Raw genomic sequence first — 25,283 nt, 5'->3', positions numbered from 1 at the left:
AGCAGAAGAGCTTTTAAATTAGGAAATGAGAATAGGGCATTTCATACAGAGGGGTCAGCTTGCATTAGAGATGTTGGTGGTAGGTTTTAGTGGAGCAATAATGTAAGAAGGTTGAATCTCTCTCGGTGGAGAAAGTTGCTGTGGGGTTCATCTTTTTTATTCAGATGATATTTTGGGTTGCAATTCATCCTCAATGATTTCCCCTGTAAGAAGAATCCAAGCAACATAAAATTGAGGCTGACAGAGAAAGACATGGTATAGCATAAGTAACTGGCATCACATAATTCACCAGTCATCTCCATCTCAAGAGTGAGTTGGGAAAGTATCTTACCTTTGGACCAGGTTAGAAAAGTAGGGAGATGAGTATGGATGTTACGTTTTAATTTTCATTGCAGCCAATTAAATAGATCTCTCCTATTGTTGCCAGCACCTGGCATTGAGCATTCAATATGGTGAAGCCATGCAAGTGGTCAAGGGATGATTTACACATGGTAGTTCTTAATGCAGCAAACTGGGACAGAAGCCATTTAATTACAAATAATAAAATTTGTGTATTATCTAACTCCAGAAGTAAATGTGGATGATACACTAGATATAGGAGACTGACGGCAGGTAGATCAGTTCAAAAACAAGTGTAATAACTCAACCAGAGGTTATGATAGTCTGTATTTAAGCAGACATTTTGAAGTAAAATGTGTGGGACTCCCCACCCCCACTTTATAGAAGTACACTTTACAAATAAAAATTGAACATATTTTAGGTGTACAAAATGATGTTTTGATATATGTATTCACTTACCTCTGTATGTGGATATCCAGTTTGCCTAACACCATTTATTGAAAAGAGTACCTTTTCACTGTTGTGGTTCTTGGCACCCTTGTAGAAGATCTACTGATCATAGAGGTGTAGATTTTCTTCTGGGCTCTCTATTATGTTCCATTGGTCTACATGTCTGTTTTTAATGCCAGTACCATATTGTTTTGTTTACTGTAGCTATGTAAGATATTTTGAAATCAGGAAGTGTGATGTCTACAACTTTGTACTTCTTTTTGCTCAGGATTGCTTTGGCTATTTGGGATCTTTTGTGATTCCATATGAATTTTAGGAATTTTTTCCTCTTTCTGTAAAGAATGCCATCAAGTTTTTGATAGGGAGTTCATTGAATCTATAGATCATTTTGTATAGTATGGACATTTTAGGAATATTAATTCTTCTATGCATGAACATGGGATGACATTCCATTTACCTCTGTTTTCTTTAATTTTCTTCATCAATGTTTTATAATTTTAATTGATCAAGTCTTTCATCTCTTTGGTTAAATTTACTCCCAAGTATTTTATTCTTTTTTTGCTATTGTGAATGAGATTGTTTTTTAAATTTTCTTTTCAATAGCTCATTGTGGAGAAAAGTGCCATTGAATTTGATTTGTAGTATTTTATTGAGGATTTCTACATCTGTGTTCATTAGAGATATTGGCCTGTAATTTTCTTTCCTTGTGGTATCTTGGGCTTTAGTATCAGAGTGATGCTAGCTTGATAAAATGAGTTTGGAAGAGTTTCCTCTTCTATCATTTGGAAGAATTTAAGAAGGAATGGTACTAATTCTTTGAATGTTTGTTAGATTCATCCATGAAGCCAGCTGATCCTGAACTTTTCTTTATTGGGCAGTTTTTGATTATTGATTCAATCTCCTTATTTGTTGATGTTATGTTCAGGCTTTCTATTTCTTCTTGATTTAGTTTTGTAAATTGTATGTTTCTAGGAATTTATTTATTTCTTCTAGATGACCCAATTTTATGTTATATAATTGTTCATAATAATTCCTTATGATCCTTATTTCTTTATTGGACATTTATTGTAGTGTCTATTCTTTCATTTCTAACTATGTGAATCTAGTAGGTTGTACCTACAGGGTAGCTGGATTCGGAGATTGATAAAAAGGTTTAGGGAACATTAGACTGTTGAAATCATGGAATATTATGACATTGCTTAAGGCTATTATGCAAAATAAAAATAAAAGGGACTAGTGTTTAAGAGTTAGGCAGAGGAGAATGCTCTAGTAAATGAGACTGAAAAATAGTGGCCAGAAAGTTGGTAGAGAATAAAAATTTCACAGCAGGGAAGCTGGGGTGAGGTGGGAGGGGCAAGGCAGTGAATCCAGTAAGGAATACACTAAATTTTATATTTGTGTGAGTTTGGTATCATACACAAGTGGAATATCGAGTAGATATTTGGAAATGTAGATTTGGAGGTGTTAGACATTGGTGAAATAGTAGGACCAGAAACCAGATTATAATGGATAAGGAGTTGATAAAGTGGAAGCTGTGAGTGTGAGCAATTCTTTCAAGAAATTTTGCTATAAAGTAGATGAGTTTGGGGGAATTTTTTTAAAATTGGAATAGCTTTGGCCATTTCTAAAAGCTGACAAAAATGATAATAAATGAGGGAGAATTTGAAATCAAAAGAAAGGTAGACTAATAAAGAGAATGAGGACCTTGGGAGACAGGAACGTATGAATCCAGAGTAAGTAATTATCTTTAGATTGGATGAGAAATACATAAGACTTGTTAACAGGTGAAAGGAGCAATGTTGGCATGGTTACAGGCATAAATGTGAAAGCAGAAAGTCTTGAGGATAATATTTTCTCTGAAGTGAGTAGGACTGTGAGAAGAAGATTTTAAAAAGCCACTGTGGAGAAAGAGAGTAAAATCTTCATGTAGAAATATGGAATTGTTGCTAGACAGCTACCAAGGCCCATGTGACACTGGTTTGCATGATTTTAGAGTGATAAAAGTCTTTGTAGTTGTGCTCAACAGCACTAGTGTAGTTATAAAGATGGTGAACAGCTGGATTGATGTGCATTTGGGCCATGTGGCAAAAGAGTGATTAAATCTAAAGGGTGATTAAGATGGTAAAACATAGATCCCACATGGCATAGGATAAACAGTGAATAGAAGAGGGGTTGATAGATAGAGAGAAAGGGGACATGACCCTGGAGAGGGGTCTGTGATGATATAGGACAGGTGAAGCAGGAGCAACTGAATGACAATTAGGATAGTAAGTGTGGTCATAAACATTTGAGTACAGGTTTATAGATAAAAGAGTTCTGGGTGATGATAGTGTTCAGAATATAGCCTTTTTGACAGGGACTGATATGGAGTGGAGGTAAAGATTGTTAGAGGTGGGAAGGCCCCTAAATAAAAGACTAGAGCGGATGTCACCCTGTATAATGGCTATACTTGGAGTAGGGAAGAAGCTGAAATATTTAGTGAATGAAGTGTCATGTCTAGGAAACCAGTAGGTAAGGGAAGACAGCAAGCACTGATGTTGGAGTACCTGAATTGTATGAGCCTCAGAGGAGTGCAAAAAGTGATCTGGGAACAGCACTGGAGAAAAGGAGGATATGGGCTCCACCTTTGGGTCCCGAAGTCTATGGGATGTGGGAGAATGAGCAGCTTCCACCTGAGAGTGTTATAGAGGAAGTAGTATCCTCAGGAGACAACCAGGCTTCAGTTCAGTCAGGAATGTTAACTAAAACTTTTAAAGATATAGGGGGATTTGTTTACCATGGAGGGTTTGTGAGAGATGGATAGAAGCAACAGGGATTTGGGTCAGGGAGAAAGCACACAGTAAAGTTAGGATGAAAGCATTGGAGAATAGGTAGCCAGGAGGGATTTAAGTGCCAGGAGCTGACCAAGGACAATAGATAATAGAGAGGTAAGAATAGTGGGGTAAGTTTGCCACAAATTGATCATGATTATTAGGATGGAGGTAGTTGTATGAGTGGAGAATTCTGGGTTGTCAGAAGACAGCCTTTGTCAAAATTGATTGTATTTTAGAAGAAATCCTTGTCCTTATTAGATGGGTGGGCAATATGTTCTGTTTAAAAGGGGTAAATATTAACCATTGTGTTCCAGGGAGAATCTCAGAGAAGAGTCATCTGGCACAGAAGTTCCCAGGGTGTGGTTAGAGACTGGGTCTTTTAATCTCAAGGGTGGAGGTGGAGGAGAGCAGAGGCCTGGTGGATGGAAGCCTGCTTTCTAAGTTCTATTTAGAGTTACATAATGATGTTAATTGAAGTAGCAGATATTAGCCCAATAATTTATCTGCTCCAGAAACAAATGTAATGATGCTTAATAAATACTGTTAATTAAATTGCTTGTTTCAGTGTCTGAATAGCAAAAATAATTGATTTTAAATCATTGGTATCCACCAGTATATGGAAGATATTTTATTACTTTGGTTAGATAAACTTTAGGAAGACAAAATATTTGGCCTTTTGTAGTTAGTAAAGAACCCAAAGACATGCGTTCCTCCAGCATCTTGCTATTTCCTGTGATGAAATGAATGGGTGTGGAAATAAATATTAGAGAAAGACGATGGGGAGAGAAGCAATGGTGATTACTATTACATTAAAAAAACACAGGCATAACATTTTGAAAATCTAGTGTAGTATATATCTTAATAATTTTTTTCTTCTACACAACAGGTCCACATGACAGTAGACAGAGATTGAAGATGAGACAACAGTCTGAGAAAATGTAACTCATTGAGAGCCAATTAAGAGGTCTCAGATTATGAACTAATCCCTAGCATCACCATCTTTAAGAAACATGAACTGCACACTATAGAGGACATTATTTTCAATGATAAAGATATGGAGTGTATGACAATTTGTGGTCTAGTGGGACTTGTATGGTAGCTGGGAGACTGGTTGTGGTCAGGGAAAGTTTCACATGGAATAGCAACTTTAAATAGTAGCAAAACAAGTCTGGTTGTGGAGGGGTTAAAAAGGAGGGCTGCTGATCAGTATGGATAAAGAAATCAGAATGTTCTAGCATGCATGAGGTGAGTGTTCATATGAGAAAAAGAAAACTGGTGAGATCCAGACTGAAGTGGGCAAGTAGTAGCTGCAGTGACAGATATCAAGTAGAGGTGTAGTATAGGGGTAGAAAACTGGGGCTAAGATGAACTGTAGATAAAAGGAAGAGTATGACTGACACAGGGAGGAGTGGCAGGGACACTGATAAAACCTCATCCCTAAGCTATGGAGCACAAGACCTCATTAAGACTGAAGCTAGACCAGAAACACAGAGAAATCTCCCCATTTCTACCATAAGCAACATAGTACCAAGCAACACTGGAGTACTACTGAGGGAAAATAAGATCACAGAGAGACACTCTCTCTGTCATGCAGGTATTTAGAGACTCCTGAAAGTGGAGAGTGAAGCACTAACACTGAGAAGAAAAACTCCTGCACCCCATTTCCCACCCTAAGAACCAGGCGATGGTAGCTCACCTCTAGAGGAACTGAAGCCTGTGGTCTACTGAAGGTAACTACACTGATGACAAAACCCATAATCAGTTTAAATCCCAAGTAAATTCAACCTCCTACACCAACAGCCTGATACAACATGAGGTTTGACCATCCCAGGAGTAAATACTGTTTACTTCAGTTTTACTCTTCTAAACACAATGTCTAGCATTCAATTAAAAATTATGAAGCACATAAAATACCAGAATAATAATAACCCATTGTCAAGAGACAAAGCAACTGACAGAACTAGATGCAGAGGTGACCTGAAGTTTGAAGCAAAGACAAAGACTGTTTTCATCATGTCCGGCTGCCATAACAAAACACCACAGACTGCAAGAGTTAAACAACAGAAATGTATTTCTCATAGTTCTGCAGGCTGGGAAGTCCAAGATCAAGGTGCTGGTCAACTTGTTCCTTGGCGAGAATGCGAATGCTCTTCCTGGCTTGTAAATCGCTACCTTATTTCTGTGCCCTCACATGGCAGGGAGAGAGAGAGAGACACACACAGAGAGAAAGCTCTGGTGATTCTGCCTCTTTTTTCAGCTGTTTTAGATTAGATTAGGGCTGCACCCTATGACCTCATCTAATCATTACCAGGTCCTCATAGGCCCTATATCCAATAGTCACATTGGAGGTTAGAGCTTCAACATATGAATTTTTTGTGTGGGGGGAGGGCAAAAACATTCAATTTATAACAGAGACTTTAAAATAAGTGCAATTAAAATATTTTCCAAAAAAATTTAATGAAAAAGGTTGACAGCATGTTTGAACCCATGAAGGGATTTCAGCAGAGAAGGAAACTAGAAGAAATTATCAAATGCAAATGCTAGATATATAAAGACTATATCAGAGATGAAGAATTATTTTGACTGTCTCATCAATAGAACTGACAGAGCTGAAGAAGCAATCATTGAATTTGAAGATAAGTCAATAGACATTATTTAAAGTTAAGCATAAAGAGAATAAAGAATGTATGTGTGTTTGTAGTGGGGAGCCTCCAGATCCCCAAAAGCTGTGGAACAATATCGGACACTCTAAGACGTAAGTACTTAGAATCCTAGAAGGAGACAGAAAGAATGTGGGTGAAGAAATAATGGATGAAAATTTTTCCCCAGTAATCAACTACATCAAACCAAAGATCCAAGAATCCCAGAAAACACTAAGCACAATAAATTAAAACACCAAACAAACAAACAAACACCTGTTACATCACAGTTAAACTTCTGAAAACCTTGAAGAAAGCCAGAGATACAGGCACATTTTGTGCAGAGGAAACATGAAGAATTAGACCAGACTTCTTTTCAGAAACCATTCAAGCCAAAAGACAAAGGAGGAATATTTTTCAAGTACTAAAACAAAAACCAACTCAAAACTAAATCAGCGAAAATATCTTTAAAAAATGTGAAATAATTACTTTTTAAGACAAACTAAAGCTGAGAGAATTTACGGCCAGAAGTGTTATGCTCAAAGAACTGGTAAAGGAAGCTTTTCAGGAAAAATAAAATGTGATAGGGAAAAACTTGAATAAATACAAAGAAATAAGAAGTGGTAAAAATGATGGCTAACAGCTACAGCTCAGTTCCCTGTCCTGGTGACTGCTCTTAGCTAAAGACAGCCACCTGCTGTGAGGTATCCCATTTCTGGGGCAGCCTGTATCCAATGACTGCTAATGCAGGAGTATAAAAACCTAGACCCCTTCCCCAATTGAAAAAAAGTTTTGCAGGACAATCCCAGCCCTGGGACTTTCTGTGGAATTGTTAGAGACCTTTGCTTTAAGTGAGTTAAAGCTCGGTCTCTCTCTCTCTCTGCCCAGTCTTGCTTCCTTACCCCCTCCCCATCAGTTATTGATCCAGAAAGGACTCCCCAGTCAACTTCCTGCTGGTAATCTTCATCTCAGAGTCTGCTTCTTAGGGACCTGTGGACACATACTAAAGAACAGGTGGTTATTTTGGTGAAGAGGGAGGCTCAATATACTTCAATATACCCCTATAGCTTGTTCATTTAACTCAATGACTTCAGTACATATGTGCTTCTCTTTAAGAAATCCCGGTAGGGCTTCCCTGGTGGCGCAGTGGTTGAGAGTCCGCCTGCCGATGCAGGGGACACAGATTCGTGCCCCGGTCCGGGAGGATCCCCCGTGAGCCATGGCCGCTCAGCCTGCGCGTCCGGAGCCTGTGATCCGGAACGGGAGAGGCCACAACAGTGAGAGGTCCGCGTACCGCAAAAAAAAGAAATCCCGGTAAGTAATACTAGACTTCTACACCAGATGAATGGGGATCTGGCAGTTCACATTTAAAAAGCGATCGTAATTCTATAGAAGGAGCTTTTAAAGAGCATTTGACATACAGTTTGATTTAGAATTCCATGAGTATATAACTTTTCAAGAGCACTTCGATTATGTGAAAAAAGATTCACCTTACTAATTCAATAATAGTGATAGAACAATTCATTCAATTTTCATCTTTTGAATGAAGCAGTTGGATTTTCACAATCAGACAATACTTCTTCTCCTCTATGTGCACCTTCTCTTGACGTGGGGGAGATGAGTGTCTTTGGAAAGGACACAGCCCCATAGGCTTAGCAGGAGTAACATTTTTCTTGACAGGGATATTGCCCTTTTAGGATTCTAAGCAAGACAGTTTCAGACTTTGGGGAAGGCTGTCCAGAAACCAACTCAGTCTCAGATGTATACCTGATGTGACCTCGCTGCTGTTCTAATTAGATATGATGGGCTCCAGATTGTCAGTAAGTTCTGCCATAAAAAAGACACATATTGAGACTTGATTCTAACTTACCTTTTGAGAATTCTGTTACTTTTTAGCTTTACTCAAATGATGCTGAGACATGTGTCTCTAATGAAAAAAGGAAGATAATATGACAAGTCATGTTGGAAAGAACTGTGAGAGTTTGGGAGGTCTCAGGGGATGGCCATATTCACAGATCCTTGATCAAAGAATGGCTCTTCTCTTTTGGAGAAGGTCACCAAGAGGGTCCCTCAAATTTGTGTAAGGATAAAAGAGGACACCAGCTGGCCCACCAGCTAACCAGTTGAATTGGGACTGTGCTTGCATCCAGCTAGCAGGAATATGCTTCCTCTTCACCAAAGGATTAGGCACATTCCTTTGTAGTTAATACAAATGATGTTCTGAGGGCATTAGAAGGTAAGGAGGCAGAGCATATCTGATAACTATGAGGTGGGCTGATATGATGGTCAGCATGACATAATTCATATATCTAAGTAAGTACTGTTACCTAAGGAAGAATTTATTTATTCCAGCTGCTCAGTGCTGAGCATATAATAAGCACTCAATAAATGCTTCCTGAATGAATGAGCAAGTGAATATATTTCCTAAAACTTTTTTTGGAAATAACTTTTTAAGATTGCTTCTAAGAAGGTGGGAACTTTCTCTTATCTGTTTATTTTCCTTTTGCTTTATTTTTATTCTAGAATGAAAACTAAATGAGAATTAAAACCTAATATAGTATGTGCTGTGTCTTCAAGGAACTTAACACAATGATTATATTAAGTAACTATTGTCTGCCAGGTGCTGGGCTGGTAGAAAAGGGTATAAAGATGGAAATATGGATGTTTCCTTTCTTAAGATGCAAGATCAACACCCTTAGACCAACAATGGGTAATGGACATCAATGGGTAATTTCACCAAACCAAATTCTGAATCTAAATTCAGAGATATGAGCCAACATGAAGTACAAGTTTAGCATGTGTGTGCACATGTGCGTACACACACATGCACACACACATACCAGTTAAAGATGCCTTCTACTTCTTCCCATGCTACGCCCCCTCATTCCTACCCCTAAGCTTTTTGCATAGTAAGTTTCCAATACACCTTTGCTGATTGGATCTCATGACTAAAATGCTCTTTTTTTTTTTTTAGGCTTTTAATTTTTATTTATTTATTTTTTTACATCTTTATTGGAGTATAATTGCTTTACAATGGTGTGTTAGTTTCTGCTTTCTCAGATGCAGGGTGGATTAGAGATGTAGTACTGGTGTCTAGAGACATCCCTCACATGTCAGTGTCCTCACATGCAAAACAAAGATAGTGACAAAAACGGGGAATCTGCATTATTAGCTGAAAAACAATTGTTGCCCTCCTGACTCAGCACCATGGAGCTGTTGTTATAATCGTTTGATAGCTTGGGGAATGGCTTTGTACTGATCCTTTTGCACACCCGCCCACCCAGCATCCCTAGGAACAGTAATTGGCATTATGTGAAGAGGCTTCTCCCTTGGCAGAGGGGATTACCTTTCAATAAATCTAAGTTAACTGATTCATATAGTGTTTAAACCAAATCTGTGTGTTCACTCTTACCGAGAGAGCAATCACAGGGCAGTCAGTTCAAAAATGCAGTGGGCAATACTTAACACAGAACATTAGGAGGCTGCTTGTCTTGCTTGCTAGCAAAGACTGCCTCCTGCTGAAGAAATTTCCCCAGCTTTCCTTACAGCTTGTGCGTAAGCATGGGACCTAATCCTGGCCAATGGGTCCTTAGCAGAAGTCTGCTGATGAGCTTCTAAGAACAGGAAGTGTGAGGAGAAGATTCCCTCATGGCCTTTTGACTCAGGATGGTGCCAGTGTGTGGATGTGATGTATGGAGCAGTGGTTATTGGCAGCCATCTTGAGCCAATGAAGCAATAAGACTGAAGATAAAGGTCCCTATTTATCTGCTATCTGTCTCTGTTTATCTCTCTAATTATCTGTTAACTTGCAGCTGAAAACACTCTAAAATACAGTAAAACATACAAGAGATAGTAGACAGAGCTCTTAAGATAGTTATAAAGTAAGTGAAAGGTAAAGCACATGTGACTAGAGCTAAGAAAATAAAAGTTGGAAATAGTTGAGTATGAGTGGAATATTAGTAGCCTCAGAGTATCATAAGCTGGGGGTGGTTGGTATAACTGCAATGATCTGAACCAGGCATGTTTAGCCAGCGAATACATCACAGAACATGTGATTTTATTTCTCCTCTGTTCTAGACTTCTAAACGCAGTGATTGCTGTTTAAAAGCCTGTGATTTCCACTCTGGGTGTTTTTCATTAAGACCATTATTCTGTTACCAAGGATGCGAAATGGGGAGCAGAGAGAGCTGGCAGGGGGCAAGATTTGCTGTTAACAAGTAAAATATTTTCAGATGTTCCTTGAGTGTAGACAATGTTCCATTATGTCATAGAATCATTATACCCCAAGAATCCATTGCTTTCAGACCTTGTTAAGATGATGACTTCCTGCAGTGACACACACAGCCCTAAGGCACGGTCAGCTTTTCCGGTAGCAATGGGGATTGTTTTCTTTATCAAGGAGCCCCACACACCGCATCTCACCACTGCTTTAAGGGCTTTCATTCACCTGGTTATTTGGAAAATAAAAGGTTCTGCAACTCACTGGAGCCTAGAATGACTGAGCTCTTGAACTGAGGAAGGACTGCTTTTTCCTTCACCCAGGCATACCACTCCTATCTTCTAGAGTTGTGGTTTTCATTTGTGGGTCATGAAACCAATTTATTGGGTATTTATAAAAGACAAACAGAATACAATAACATCAATTAGATAAAATAGAGAAGAATATAACTGAATAGACCAGAAAGCATCAGAGAATACAAAAAATATTAAAAGCATGTTCAGAGCATCCAAATAAAAGTTTTAGATGTATTCTCAATAATACATTTTATTTATTTTTTCAATAATACATTTTAACTTTTAACTTTTTGTTTCAGTACATCTGGTTGAGGGTGGCAAACAGTGAAAAAATTAAAAATCTATCTTTCAAAGTTCACACAACTGAAGAAATGTCCTATAAATTTAAATAAACATTCAAATGTTCTAAGTTTGTAGTGCTCATCCTTCTGAAGTTATTAGAGCTTGAAATGGCACTAAGACATTTGAGCCAATCTATATTGTTTTCTGAAACTTGTTTCAGTTTGAGTTTGTGTTTGTGTGTTGGTAAAAACATGTATGGGAGCAGCTATTCAAGTATGTTGGGGATTTCTATTCAGTTCCAGCACATGGATCCAATCTAATTTTTCTAATGTCTTATTTACGTCATCTGTGAGCATTATTAGCCTTTGAGCCAGAATTCCTAAAGAAGTTAGATAGGGGGTCCAAAGAAAATGAGGCACAGAGTCCAAATGAAACTCAAAGCTCTCTGCCTCTCATTTTGACCCTTTTTTTTTTTCTTCAGAGGAAACTATGTTTTTGGAAGAACATCCAGCTGAGGGGGGTCAGCTGAAGGGAGAATAATGGTGTTACCTTCTGAGATGGAAAGTGCTAGAACATGGGCTAGCCAGCTAGAAGGAGAGACCCAAAAATGAAGGTGCCAAGCAAATGGATTCTATTGTGCTTTTTGATCTAAGAGAGCAATTTCTTAGCTAGTTAAGATTTTCGCTTACCAATAAAAGTCTCATCCATCTTACACTCTGCTTTTAAGGTTCACTTCCTCAAGGTCCTTCTGTCCACTTCCATTACAACATCACAAGACACACACACACACAAACACACAGTTACCTGCCCCAAATCTTGGGTTTTATTTTCCCCAGAATCACATTTGCAAATATGCCAGGAAAAGACCTGAGAGTGGCTTCCCCATACAATGAATGAGACTGCTTCCTAATACCACATCCTACTCCACTGGGATGGAAGACAAAATCAAATGTATGTGAAGAAATTCTATCCTTTCTGATGAAAGCCTCACCCTATCTATCTATCTATCTATCTATCTATCTATTCATCTATCTATCTACCATCTACCTATGATTCAAAAATGGTTTATGAGCAATGGCTCTGAACCAGTCACTCTACTAAACCCTGGAGTTATAAAAAACACACATTTTTCTCAATGTCAAGGAACTTTCTGTTTCATGACTGAGATAGAGAAACATCCCATAGTGGCAGTGCTATGATAGAGCTATATTCAGTCAGTGTGGAACACGGAAGATGGCCAGCCAATCCAAAGAGGAAGACAGAGTCTGAAAAAGCTTCCAAGATTTCAGCTAATGAGTACAAGATATCCAACGAGTGGAGAGTAATGGAATAGTAATGGAAGGGGCAGGGATAAGTGTAGAGAAGATTCTCCAAGCTTAAAATAATAACATGTGCAAAGGTACACAGGCATTAGGGAACCTGGCATGCTTTGGGAAAACAGCAAGTAATTCTGATCCACGGGAGTGGAAGGTGAGGCTGGAGAAGTGGGTGGTGTTGAGTTGTGAAAGTCTTGCATTTGCAGTAGGATGAATGAAAATCTTTTCTCCCTGCCTTTGCTGAAGGTGAAGTTGGAAGTGTTGGGGGCCAGTTTGAAGGGAATTCACTCTTAGGACCATTTATAGCTGGCGAGATGACTTATAACTTAAGTAAGGCTCACTCTTAGAATAGGGTTTATTATTTCATAAATGGAAGGTGTAGGAGGAATGCAATTTAACTCAAATCTTTGCACTTAAGGTCCAAGAAATAAAAGAGTAAACAAGGAGGCAGGTAGGCTTAGAGTCATACTAACAGGAAGAATAGCTTTCTTTCATAGGAGACATGTAGTTTATGTTCTCCTTGGTGAGGTGAGCTTGCTTCCTGGGTAAACCATGAGGAACTCAGCTGTAGTTCCCACTGGTGAAGATACCAAAAATGAGTCAGAACCCACTGTTGTGTGCACCATGTGATCACAGACCACCCTGCCCTCCCTGCAATTGCAGGGTAGGTATAGAAGAGAGCTTCTGTTCACAGTGGGCAGAAATTCCTTGACTTTGCAAAATACACATAAACAAAAAGAGAGCTTGAGGGTTGAAATGTCTTCACCCTGTAAGGAGGAATAAAGCTTCCTGAGGAGGGGATAGTAAACCAGACAGGGTCACTTAAAAAAGGAGTTGAGAGGAGAAGGAGGTGGGATCGAGGGCAGGGGGAGGGTTGGCAGAGAGGAAGAGTCTCTTGAGATCTGAATTCTCTAAGGCCCTATTGTCCTTGCTGTATTGTGTGGTACAAGTGGATGGTCTGGTAAGATGATATTACAGTCTCTCCTTTTTGTAATCTATATTAATCTCAAGAGAATTCCATGACCCTTTAATAAAAAAACTTTATTTTCTTCCATGTATTTGATCTAGGAAAGACCAAGAAATTAGAAAATGCTAAAGAAAGAGACAGTAAGACCGCTTGGTTAATTTTTTTAACAAGGAAAAGAAAGCAGTTTATTAACCCATGTATCATGCATATACGCAGGAGAAACCCAGTGATGAGCAGCTTGAATGGGTGGTCGAGCATCTTAACAGAGAAAAATAAATTTGTGGAGAAGTGACATGACAAAGTAAAAAGGTTTGGGGCTTCCGAGGGCAGCAAACTGTGGGTATGAAAATATATGGGGGAACTAATGAAGTAAAGTTTGTTTGTGCAGGTCCATTTTGGCAAGAAATTTCTGCCTTGTTCATGACCATAAACTTCCCTGGGAGAGGGGACTTAAGCACCACCCAATTCTCCAGCCTCACCTTCCAACCCCATGAATCAGAATTACTTACTGTTTTCCCAAAGTATGCCATGTTCCCTAATGCCCTTTGCACATATTTTAAGCTTGGAGAATCTTCTCCACACTTATCCCTGCCCCTCCCATTACTATTCCATTACTCTCCACTCGTTGCATATCTTGTACTCATTAGCTGAAATCTTGGAAGCTTTCTTAGACTCTGTCTTCCTCTGTCTTCCCCATCCCACCCATCTAGGTCACCACAAAGCACCGAGCTGAGCTTCCCGTTCTATAGAGCAGGTTCCCACTAGCTATCTGTTTTACACATGGTAGTGTATTTATGTCAATCCCAATCTCCCAGTTCATCCCACCTGCCCTTCCCCCTCCATATACCACATGTCCATTCTCTGTGTCTGCATCTGTATTCCTGCCCTGTGAATAGGTTCATCTCTAACATTTTTCTAGATTCCACGTATATGCGTTAATATATGATATTTGTTTTTCTCTTTCTGACCTACTTCACTCTGCATGACAGACTCTAGGTCCATCCATGACTCTACAAATGACCCAGTTTCATTCCTTTTTATGGCTGAGTAATATTCCATTGTATATATGTACCACATATATCCATTCGTCTCTTGATGGACGTTTAGGTTGCTTCCATGTCCTGGCTATTGTAAACAGCGCTGCAGTGAATATTTAAATTTTGAAGAGAACTTAGTTTGATCCTGTTCATCTTCTGTCCTTTGATTTCACTGAGAACAGACCACCATAAACTTTGCTGACAATAATATATGCTTATTTTTTGAAGATTACTTTATAATCTATTTTTCTTATTAGTCAATCTGCTATGTGTGGACAAAACTATAAGTGGTTACCAAGACTAAACCTAGTTTTCATGTCATATTCCTTTCCAATCCATTGACACAGTTCCTGTTCTTCTCCACAGAAACATTTATTCTAAGTTTTAAAGTCTATTTTGTCTAACCTAAGAATTGCTATCCCAGCTATCCCAGCTTTCTTTCTGTTTCCATTTGCATGGAATATCCTTTCCCATCCCCTCACTTTCAGTCTGTGTGCATCTTTAGATCTGAGGTAAGTCTCTTGAAGGCAGTATATATATATGGGTCTTGTTTTTGTATCCATTCAGCCACTATATGTCTTTTGATTGGACCATTTAGTCCATTTATATTTGAAGTAATTATTGATAGGTATATACTTATTGCCATTTTGTTAATTGTTTTTGAGATGTTTTGTAGTTTTTTTTTTGGTCCTGTCTTTTTCTTTTGCTCTGTTACCTTGTATTTATGACTATCTTTATGTTATATTTGGATTCCTTTATTTTATGTGTATGTGTATCTATTATAGATTTTTGGTTTGTGGTTACCATGAGGTTTATATGTAAATACATATAGGTTTATATATATGATTATTGTTTTGATGATCTCTTAAGTTTGAAAGACTTCTATAACCCTGTGCTTTTACCTACTCCCCAACCCTACCTTTAATATTTTTGACATAATTTTGACATCTTTTTGTTTTGTGAGTCTCTTAACTACTTATTGTGGATATAGATGATTTTTACTACTTTTGACTTTTAACCTAACTACTAGTTTTTTTTTTCTATTGAAGTGTACTTGATTTATAATATTATATTAGTTTCAGGTATATAATATAGTGATTCAATATTTTTATAGATTATACTCCATTTAAAGTTATTACCAAATAATGGCTATATTTCCCTGTGCTGTACAATATATTCTTGTTGCTTATTTATTTGATACATATTAGTTTTGTGTCTCTTAATACCTTACCCTTATCTTGCCTCTCCCCTCCTCCCTCTTCTCACTGGTAACTGCTAATTTGTTCTCAGTATCTATGAGTCTGTTTCTGTTTTGTTATATTCATTTGCTTGTTTTATTTATTAGGTACCACATATAAGTGATAACATAGTATATTAATTTTTCTCTGTCTCACATTGCACTAAGCACAATACCCTCTAGATCCATCCACATTGTTGCAAATGATAGGATTTCATTCTTTTTTGTGGCTAAGTTATATTCCATTGTGGGTGTGTATATATATATATATATATATATATATATATATATATTTGTAGACATTTGATGGTAACCATTTTGACAGGTATGAAGTGATATCTTATTGTGGTTTTGATGACCAGTGATGTTGACCACTTTTCCATGGCCCTATTGACCATGTGTATATCTTCTTAGAAAAATGTCTATTCAGATCTTCTGTCCATTTTTAAAACCAGGTTGTTTGGAGTTTTTTTTTTTGATATTGAGTTGTATGAGCTGTTTATATATTTTAGATGTTAACTCCTTATTGGTCACATCATTTGCAAATATTTACTCCTGTTCAGTAGGTTGTATTTTCATTTTGTTGATGGTTTCCTTCACTGGCAAAAGCTTTTAAATTTAATTAGGTCCCATTTTTTAAAATTTTGTTTCTTTTGCCTTAGGAGACAGATCCAAAAAAATATTGCTACAATTTATATCCAAGTGTTCTGCCTGTGTTCTCTTCTAGGAGTTTTATGTTTTCAGTCTTTAATGGTTTTATGGTCTTACATTTAGGTCATTAATCCATTTTGAATTTATTTTTGTATATAAGTGTAAGAACATGTTCTAATTTTATTATTTTACATGTAGCTGTCCAGTTTTCCCAACAGCACTTGTTGAAGAGACTGTCTTTCCTCCATTTCTCAAAGATTAATTGACCATAAGTTCGTGGGTGTATTTCTGGGCTCTGTATTCTGCTCCATTAAAGTATGTGTCTGTTTTTGTGTCAGTACCATGCTGTTTTGATTACTGTAGCTTTGCAATTTAGTCTAAATTCAGGGGAGCATGTTACCTCCAGCTTTGTTTTTTTATTTCTCAAGATTGTTTTGGAAATTTGGAGTCTTTTCTGGTTTCATGTATTATAGGATTATAGACAACGGTGTGCTATTGAAAGATTGTAAGTAGGGTGTGAAATGAACATATTTATATTTTAGGAAGGTAGCTGAGTTGTCTGAAGTTTAGAAGATAACTTGAATGAAATAAAGGCCAAAGACAGGGAAACGTTTCAGGAAGCTTTTTTGATATGTAGACATAAAGTAATGATGGTCTGCATTAAGGAAGACAGTGGTACGAGGTTTGGAAAAACATTAGGGGACTTCAGTGATTGATTGGATATGTTAAGTAGAGGGGAGTTAAGAAAGACTCTTTTGTGTCTGGCCTTGTGGGCTAGTTACTTGTGGGATATTATTGATTGACATAAACATATAGGAAGAGGAATAAGCCTGTGGGGAGAGCACAGAATGTTCTAGTTTTGGGTAGAAGTTAAAGTGGCTGCTGAAGGGGAGATATCCAGTAGGTGGTCAGCTACATAGGTATAAATGGAGTTCAGGAAAGGAGAAGGCCAAGAAATACAGATTGGGACTTATCAGCATATAGAAACTAATTTGAAACCAGAGGAATGGATAAGTTTGACCAGAGAATGGGTAGCATGAAAGGGAAGATAAAGAGTACTGAAAATCACAGATATTTAAAGGATGGCCAGAGGAAATGAGTCCAGTGCAGGGGTCAGAGATGCAAGATCAGAAAAGATATAAGGAAAAGCAAGAACGAAGGTATCACAGAAATCAAATGTGAATTTCTAAGATTTCCAAGAAAGGAGTGATAGAGGTGTTAAAGGTCATAAGTAGTTAAGTAAGGTGGCACAAGAAGAGAGCACCAGATTTGGCAATGAGGGGCTTTTGTGGATGATCTTAATAAGAACATTTCAGAAGAGGAATGGGGAAAAAGCTCAGATATATGTGAATAAAGAGGAAATAGTAAGTGAGACCATAGACACAGGAATTTCTACACACATAAAACTTTCCTAAGTGCCAATTAACCTAGAGTAAACTGAATTCCTTCCTCCCCCTTCCCTTCTTCCCTCCCTTCATGTCATCCTTTTAGTTTTCCTTTCTTCCTTCCCTTGCATCCTCCCTTCCTCCATCCTCCTCTTTCTCCCTTCTTTCTATCCATAAATGCATATTGAACGTGCACTATGGTCTATGAAGCAAAGAAGACACAGGATACAAAGATGAAACCAACACAGCCAGTCTCCTGCAGACCATTGTCTAGTAAGTGAAATGAGATAAAAATAATGCAATGGAAAAGGGATTTGCCATATATAAGGCAGAGATAAAGAATAATGTAGATATTTAGTTTTCAATCTGTATAGGAAGAGCGGGGAGGAAAGTAAGATGTAGTGGAGAAAGTAGCATTGGAGGTGGGTGAAGTCATGAGGATTGGGGCATAAGGTGTTCTAGGCTTAGAAAATAGAATAATCAAAGGGTCAGGGGAGAAATGCTGGTGTTTATACTAGCAACTGTGAATAGGAAGCAGGAACTAGTGCATGAAGCGGAAAAATGGAGCTTAGTTAGAAAAGAAGGATGGGAGGAATTGCACACAGGACGATGAATTTGGTCCACAAGGGAGAGACTGTGGGGAGTTTTGAGCAAGAGAGAGGTGATTAGAGCTGTGTTTCAAGAGCATGTTTATGGTAGAAAAGGGTCATAAATGGTTTAAAACCTCAGGCCCAGGCACAGAAGGCTAAGAAATAAAAGACTAGTTCCTCAAATTGTGCTAATCAAACTGCAGCTGTTTAATCAACATTCATTGACAATGATGAATAATTGATTTGAACAACAAACTAGTGACCTGGTGAGATTGTTTCTTCCTTTTACCTGCTCTTTCTGGCATCTGTTGTCTTCTTGAAAGAAAATAATAAAATCTCATTCTCTCCAGTGTCATATTGCTGCAGTGCATCAAATAAAAATAACCTTGGTTGATTAAATTTTTGAGTTCATTTATTGAACTAAAGAAGACACAGGATACAAAGATGAAACAAAGATTGATTTCTGAGCACCTGTTTGACACCAGAAGTCTTAAATCTATTATGACTTTGGAGGTTGACTTTTTAATAGGCCGCTTACATGCTGTCTAAAAATGATTGTGATTTAGATCATAGGTACCAAAATGAACAACTGACTGACACAGTTCTTTTGGAAGATAGTCTAATGATGAGTGTCCCATCTCACAATGAAAATAATATGTGGGCATCTGGAGCCTGTTGACTCATTCTCAAAACTCTAATTCTTAAGCCTCCCAATATGTGGGTTATGAGTCAGACTCAGGCTAGTGTGGAAGAGAGGACCCTTTTTGGGCATTGGGCATGGAAGGCGCATTTTCCCTGACATTCCGTGTATGTTTCGTAAGAGATATTGATATGTATTTGATACATGGTTTGGTCTCCTAGGACAATGCTCTCAGCACAGTATCAGGGTCTCCTTGGGAGTGGAGTCTTGACTTTGACGTAGATTGCTAAAAATTCACCTTGATTATTGACTTGTCCTTTATTGAAGTGAAGACATTTTTCTTTCTATTATGGCGATATAGTTTTCTTTCTTTTTTTCAGCAGCAATCTGGAATAGACATGGGGTTTGCCCCACAAATACTTTTCTCCTTCTGAATTGATCAGTAAATGGAAATGGTTCGAGAAGCCTGGATGCAGAAGCAGGGTGGCCGGCCTAACAGAAGAAGAATCAGAATTTGCCACTATCTTTGATAAAGTGCCTCAATAATTTCAAATTTTAATACATTTTTCAAGTTGCTTCGGCACAGACCATTAGATGTGTATCAGAATCCCCTGAGAGGCTTCTAAAACACATATCCTTGTAAGCAGCTCTGGCCCAAGAAGGTCTGTGTTGGACTCAATATTTTGTATTTTTAAAAGTTCCCTAGGGGTTCTCCATGAGACCAAGTTTTAGGATCACTAGCTTTATACTGGCATGCCATTTTAGGGGTTTTAAATCAGACTGTTTTTAATCATAGTGTCAAATGAGCTGGCTCTAGGAATTGCTTCTCTTCATATGTGCCCTAAGGACTTCATGTGAATTGAATGAGTGGCCACCCTTGCTTTAGTACAAAGGCTTTCTGCGCTACAGTCTTTTACTCTCGCACTGTGCCCCACACTGGACTCACCTGCCAGATGATCAGTAACACAGGACTGGGCGAGTGCCTTACTGGCCAGCACCTCAGCTCCTATCAGATCTCTTTTCCCTCTATCATCTCCCAAATCCTTCTCCTATCTCGCCATCTCTCCTTCATGTCTTCAGCTGTTCATGAATGACCGAAGCTCCAACTCTCCTCTAGCAGAGAATGAAAGAAAGACAGCTAAATTCTTTCTTCCCTCCTCCATTACTTCTTCCAGCTCCTGCTCTGGAGGAAGACTAAACCTTTCATACAAAAGGTGTTCAATCAATTTATTATTCCAAAGGAAGAGTGATTTGCTCTGATATGAGCCAGGTTACTCTCTAATATGCAACCCAATGCAATGCATTCTTGTTTTAAATGTCAATTTCTTCTCCCTGCTCCAGTTGATGTTCATATTCTTGATATTGACTTTGGACTGCAAGCTCTTACAGCATGGATTCATAGAATTATTTTAACTCTCTGAGATTAAACATGATCCTTTCTAAGAAGTAAGAGAGCAAGCACTTAATTGCTTTTTTAAAATTAAGAAAATTTAAAATAGGTTGAAAAGAAAAGCTGATGGCCTTTGTGAAATAAAGCTTGAGTGAGTCTATTGAAGAGCCATGACCACATCTCCTACCTGAGTGGGAGAGTTTCCAGCTCTGTATGTTCCAGAATATCTTTAGCATGAAATGTGGTCAAGATTATCTCTGAGCAGGCTGGTTTCTCAAACACTTCACAAGAAGGAAAGAAATAAAGATATTAAGTGCAACAAGAACTACTCAGCAAATAGCCCACTTAAAAACTCCAAATATTTGGATGGAAATATTCAAATACTGGCAACGACCCATCAACTTGGATGCCAATTAACTAGTTATTTTCACAAGTCAATCACTGACTAAATTTTTGCCTGGCCATCTGGTTTGCTCTATGAGAGTGGGAAAATGTAGATTTGGGTATGAGGATAAAAAATTTTAGAAAAAATGGCTTCCCACAACTCAGCAAAGACAGTCAAACAGTGTCACTGAACACGTCATGATTAGAGTAATCTGAGAAGATTACCTTCCAAGAAAGATAAAGAAGCATACATAGTTCCTAGTTTTTCAGGAAAAAAACATGCAAATGCATAAGAAAAAATTTAAAAAGTAACAACTTCGATTCTAGCCCAGCCATGAGATAAAAGAGGAAGTAAATGCTATTATACTAATTTGAATAAAACGTTTAATTAATTGCTGCAAAAATTGTGAGTATATAAATATTGATGCAGGATAGAAATATAAGAAAAGAAAGTGCTACTTTATGTTCAGAATAAGGAGAAAGATTTTTTCCATCCATAGACTCTTAGACAATCTCTAAGCATAGACTTGGGAGAAGCTACAGTTGTGGAAGTTATATTTGGAAACTGGAAGGGAGGTTGGATTGTAGAAGATGACTCAGAATTAGGACATGGGGCCTGGGTTCTAGTGTAAGGCTCTGGCACCACCTCGTTTGCTATGTGACTAGGAATAACATGCTTTGCCTCTCTGGGCTTCAGTGTTCCCAAATGTGAAATAAATGAAAAAGCCTTCAAATTCTCTTGCAATTTCATATTAGGATATTGTGATTCTAAATGTGAAATTCACAAGACTAGCTTTGAAAATCTTGATCTCCTGTATTTCACTGTCTTCATTGCCAAGCCCTTTCTGGGTCTGTTTGTTATTTCACTAAACCAAAGTTCTGTGACTTGGTGAGCATCAGAAGCCCTGGAGGGCTTTAAAAATACAGGCTGCTGGGCTCTACTCCCAACAGTTTCCCATTCGGTAGTTCTGGTGTGGAGCCCATGAATCTGCATTTCTAGTAAGCTGTCAGGTGACACTGATGCTGCTGGTCCCAGGGACACTCTTTGAGAGCCATTACACTAAACTGTAAGAGTTCAGCCTCTACTTGCCTAGAACCCAGAAAAGTTCAAAGATCCCTGGTCAGCCAACTGCTCAATGCTTGGGGATGTAGGCCCAGGCTTAATTCTCTAACCCCTTATTTCCTGTGTGGATTTTCATGAAAAATTAAGGCAGGGAAGTCAGGGAGATAAAGTCAAAGCCCTTTCTACCCTGGCTTCCCAGCACCTTGGCTGTGTCCAAGTGGGCAGAGAGCAAAGCGAGCTGAGTGAGCTGAGTGAAACAGGCTGCCGAAGGGGAATTGGGCAAATTGCTTACCTTCTCTAAGCCTCAGCTTCCTAATCCATACACGTGCTCTAATGTTATCTACAACAGAAGACTGCTGACAAGCTTACATTAGGAGATGCCCCTAAAATGCTTAGAATCATGACAGGTACACAGTGAAGTGGTTAATGAGGGCAGATATTATTATTATTAATTTATGGAGCACTTTCAAAAAAATCACCCTTGTAAAAAGACAGGGGCACTGTGTGTCCAGGACAATGTGTCCCAGACAAGGCCTGAAAGCTGATGCCATTAGGTATACTGGGCAAGTCCTGACTTCAGTGAAAACTGACCTCCACACTAATAGCACAGGACGCCCACACACACGACCTCAAACAGCAAATTCTTCCAGATACAGTTCACCAGACTCAGTTTTGGTAGCCTATGTTCTCCAATTTTGTTCAGATAGAGTCTAAATATGTTCATCCACCCTGGACTCTAATTCCCAAGTGGAGCTCAGAAAATAAAGAAATACTGTCTCTTTGATTGTGGATTTAAGATAAGTTGTCCCCTTTTATGGCTGGGTTTCCATCTGAGAACAGGCAGTGGTTAGGGAACAATTTGGCCCTCTTATGTTTCAGCGTGTTCATGTCACTTATGTTACATCACAACTAAGCCCTCTTTATAGATAATCAAAAAATTCCAGTCTTCTTTGTGTGTACAGGTCCCACACAGTGAAGTTCAGAGCAATGATTAATAATGTTCGTTAGGAGCTCCCTGTGTATCTATCCCTGAGATAGAAGATTTGGGCAGCAGATAAGGAGATAGATTCTGTCCTCTGTCCTAAGACCTGACATGATCTTTTTTGGGAAGTTAAGGTGAACATGTGAATTAATTATCAAAGCATTGAATCATTAAACTGCATTTTTAAAACCTCAGCCTAGAATGCTCTTTTTGCTCCTTGAAATCATCCAAGCCCTATATGTATTTTAAATCCCACCTTATAAAAAGCCTTTTCCAAGATAGCTCTGGAGTTGGAGGGAGGAGACCTAAGAACTAGTCCCAAAGGATACACTCTAAGGGTCCCCTTATTGTCCCTCATCTGATGTGGGCAAACTTACTTGGGGATCTTGGATAACCTCCTCGGTTCAGTGGTCCAGGCCATTCTCATCACTTATTGATTTGTGAATTTAAGCATGAAGCAAACAGGCAAATGCTAAGTCTCCAGGGTGGAAAGTGCAGATCACTGGAGGATTAACATGCCACAGCTCAAGTCTAGCATGAGCTGCAGATTGCAGACTCCAGGGATCACTCTTCTGGGGGAGGCAGGAGCAGAGTCAGCTGGGAGCTGAACTTCCCAAGCTGCTTCTCTCTCCATCGGTGTGGTGAGGCAGCCCACAAAAGGCAGGTGCCTTGGTTTTCAAACGATTTGAAACACATAACTTTTATCTTCAATGAGAGGATCACAGACACTTGAGTAATAAAACTGTAAGCACGGATATAAAAACACATGTGTGTTTATATGCATATGTTAGACAAATAGGTAATCCAGGAAAACTCTTGCCTTTGGGAATATCTTTCTGTGTGATTAGAAGGTGCTCAATCGTAATACGTAAAAGGGTTCTTATTAATGTTTGAGACTAAAGTCGTGAAGGCTCAAATAAAACAATTCTTTCCTATTTGTGATGCTCCTTATCTGGGTCATAATAAAATAAATTTAATAAACATTTTCACCAACAGCTTTTCTCTTAAATATATAATATTATATAAAATAAATAAGAACAGTGCAGAGAAATTGGAACATAAAGTCTCAGGGAAATTTATAAACCTGCTTACAGCCTAATGTGTGCAAATTGGTGATATTGGAGAGCCTGCCGACATCTCCACAATATGCTTCAGGGTCCTATGTGGAGGCTGTCCAATTGCACACTCCAGAGGGTGGTCTTTGATTACCAGGAAAAAGGGTTCTGAGTCAAGTAACAGTTACTGAACGTCTGTGGTGTGTCTGGACTGTGCTAGGTGCTTTCATCTATAATCTTGCCTTTGGTTACCAAGGCAGCCCTGTAAAGTAATATTTCCATTTTACAGATGAGGAAACTGAGGCTCAAAAAGGCAACAGCTATAGCAACAACTAGCAACACGCAGAGACAAAATTCTATTTGCCGTGAAAGTTTTCTGACGCTCCCTGAATATCAGGGCTGGAGGTAAACATACAAGGAGTTCCTCCCTTTTGATGAAGACACAAGGGAAGTCCCAGGACACTCTGAACTTTGGCCACAGCCCAAACATTCAGAAGAGTTGAAGCTATAGACATCCATCAGTGGAAAAGGCCAATAAGAAAATGAATTTCTGGCTCAGGAGGAGGATCCTACGCTCTTGGGTAAAATACTCAGCATCACACCTGGCAAGCGGTGACCTGAAGGCGACCCATCACTTGTGCCAGAAAAGGGGGAATGCTGCACATGGGCCCCGAGGGCCTCTGCTGGCAGAGCCCAGTGGGCTGCTCAACATCCAAGTGGTTGTGGTGGGATACTGTAGGGTTTTCAGCTGCAGAATCTCTACTGATAAAGTAGATGTTTTCCTGTGACACATTTGTGGTTGAAATTTCACCCCTAGGAGTGGAAATGGAGTAGAAGGCAGAGGGATGCCTCCCGAGACACACCAGGGAGGGAGATCAGGGTGGTTGATGTCTATCCAAAGGAGGCAATGACCCAGGTTTCCTGGGAGGTGTGGGTGGGTCAAGCTGAAAGGGATGTGACAGGACAAAGGTCACCAGGGCCAGATCTTTGCCAGGTAGGTATCTGACACATGATGGAGAATGGGCCTGGCAGGGCACTCCCTTGAGTCTCTTTCTCCACCCAGGTCCTCTCACTGTCCTGGCTGCAGGGTACACCAAGGCCAAGGCAAGAATCAGAACCCTCTCCCTTTGTCCATGGAGCCAGAGGCCCCAGCGTTCCAGGGAAGCAGGGGTTTGCAGCTTCTGGGTTCAAGATGTGGTCTAGTGCACATTTCCCTAACCCTCCTTTCTGCCTCCTATCCCCAGGCCTCTGGATACAACAAAGGCTCCCTCCCATGCACGGCCTTCCAGGGAACCGGATGTGAAATCTATTTTATAAAGCTGAATTCTTGCCCCATGAGGTAATGGAATTCATCATGCAGAGTTGGTGACGGCCATGGCTGGGAGAAAAATAGCACTGGGGGTGTCACAGCCACATCACAGATGCCACATATTTTACCAACCAGGCTCTAACTGTAGCGCTAGCCACCACCACACGTTCCCTTCCATGGATGAATGGGAGAGATTTTGAAGAGGAAAAAGAGTCACTGCAAGTAGTGAATTTTTTAAT

The sequence above is a fragment of the Monodon monoceros genome, unplaced genomic scaffold (assembly GCF_005190385.1).
Source record: "Monodon monoceros isolate NGI ecotype Baffin Bay Population unplaced genomic scaffold, NGI_Narwhal_1 Super_Scaffold_18, whole genome shotgun sequence".
Taxonomy (NCBI): Eukaryota; Metazoa; Chordata; class Mammalia; order Artiodactyla; family Monodontidae; genus Monodon; species Monodon monoceros.
Note: the sequence above shows the minus strand (reverse complement) of the source record.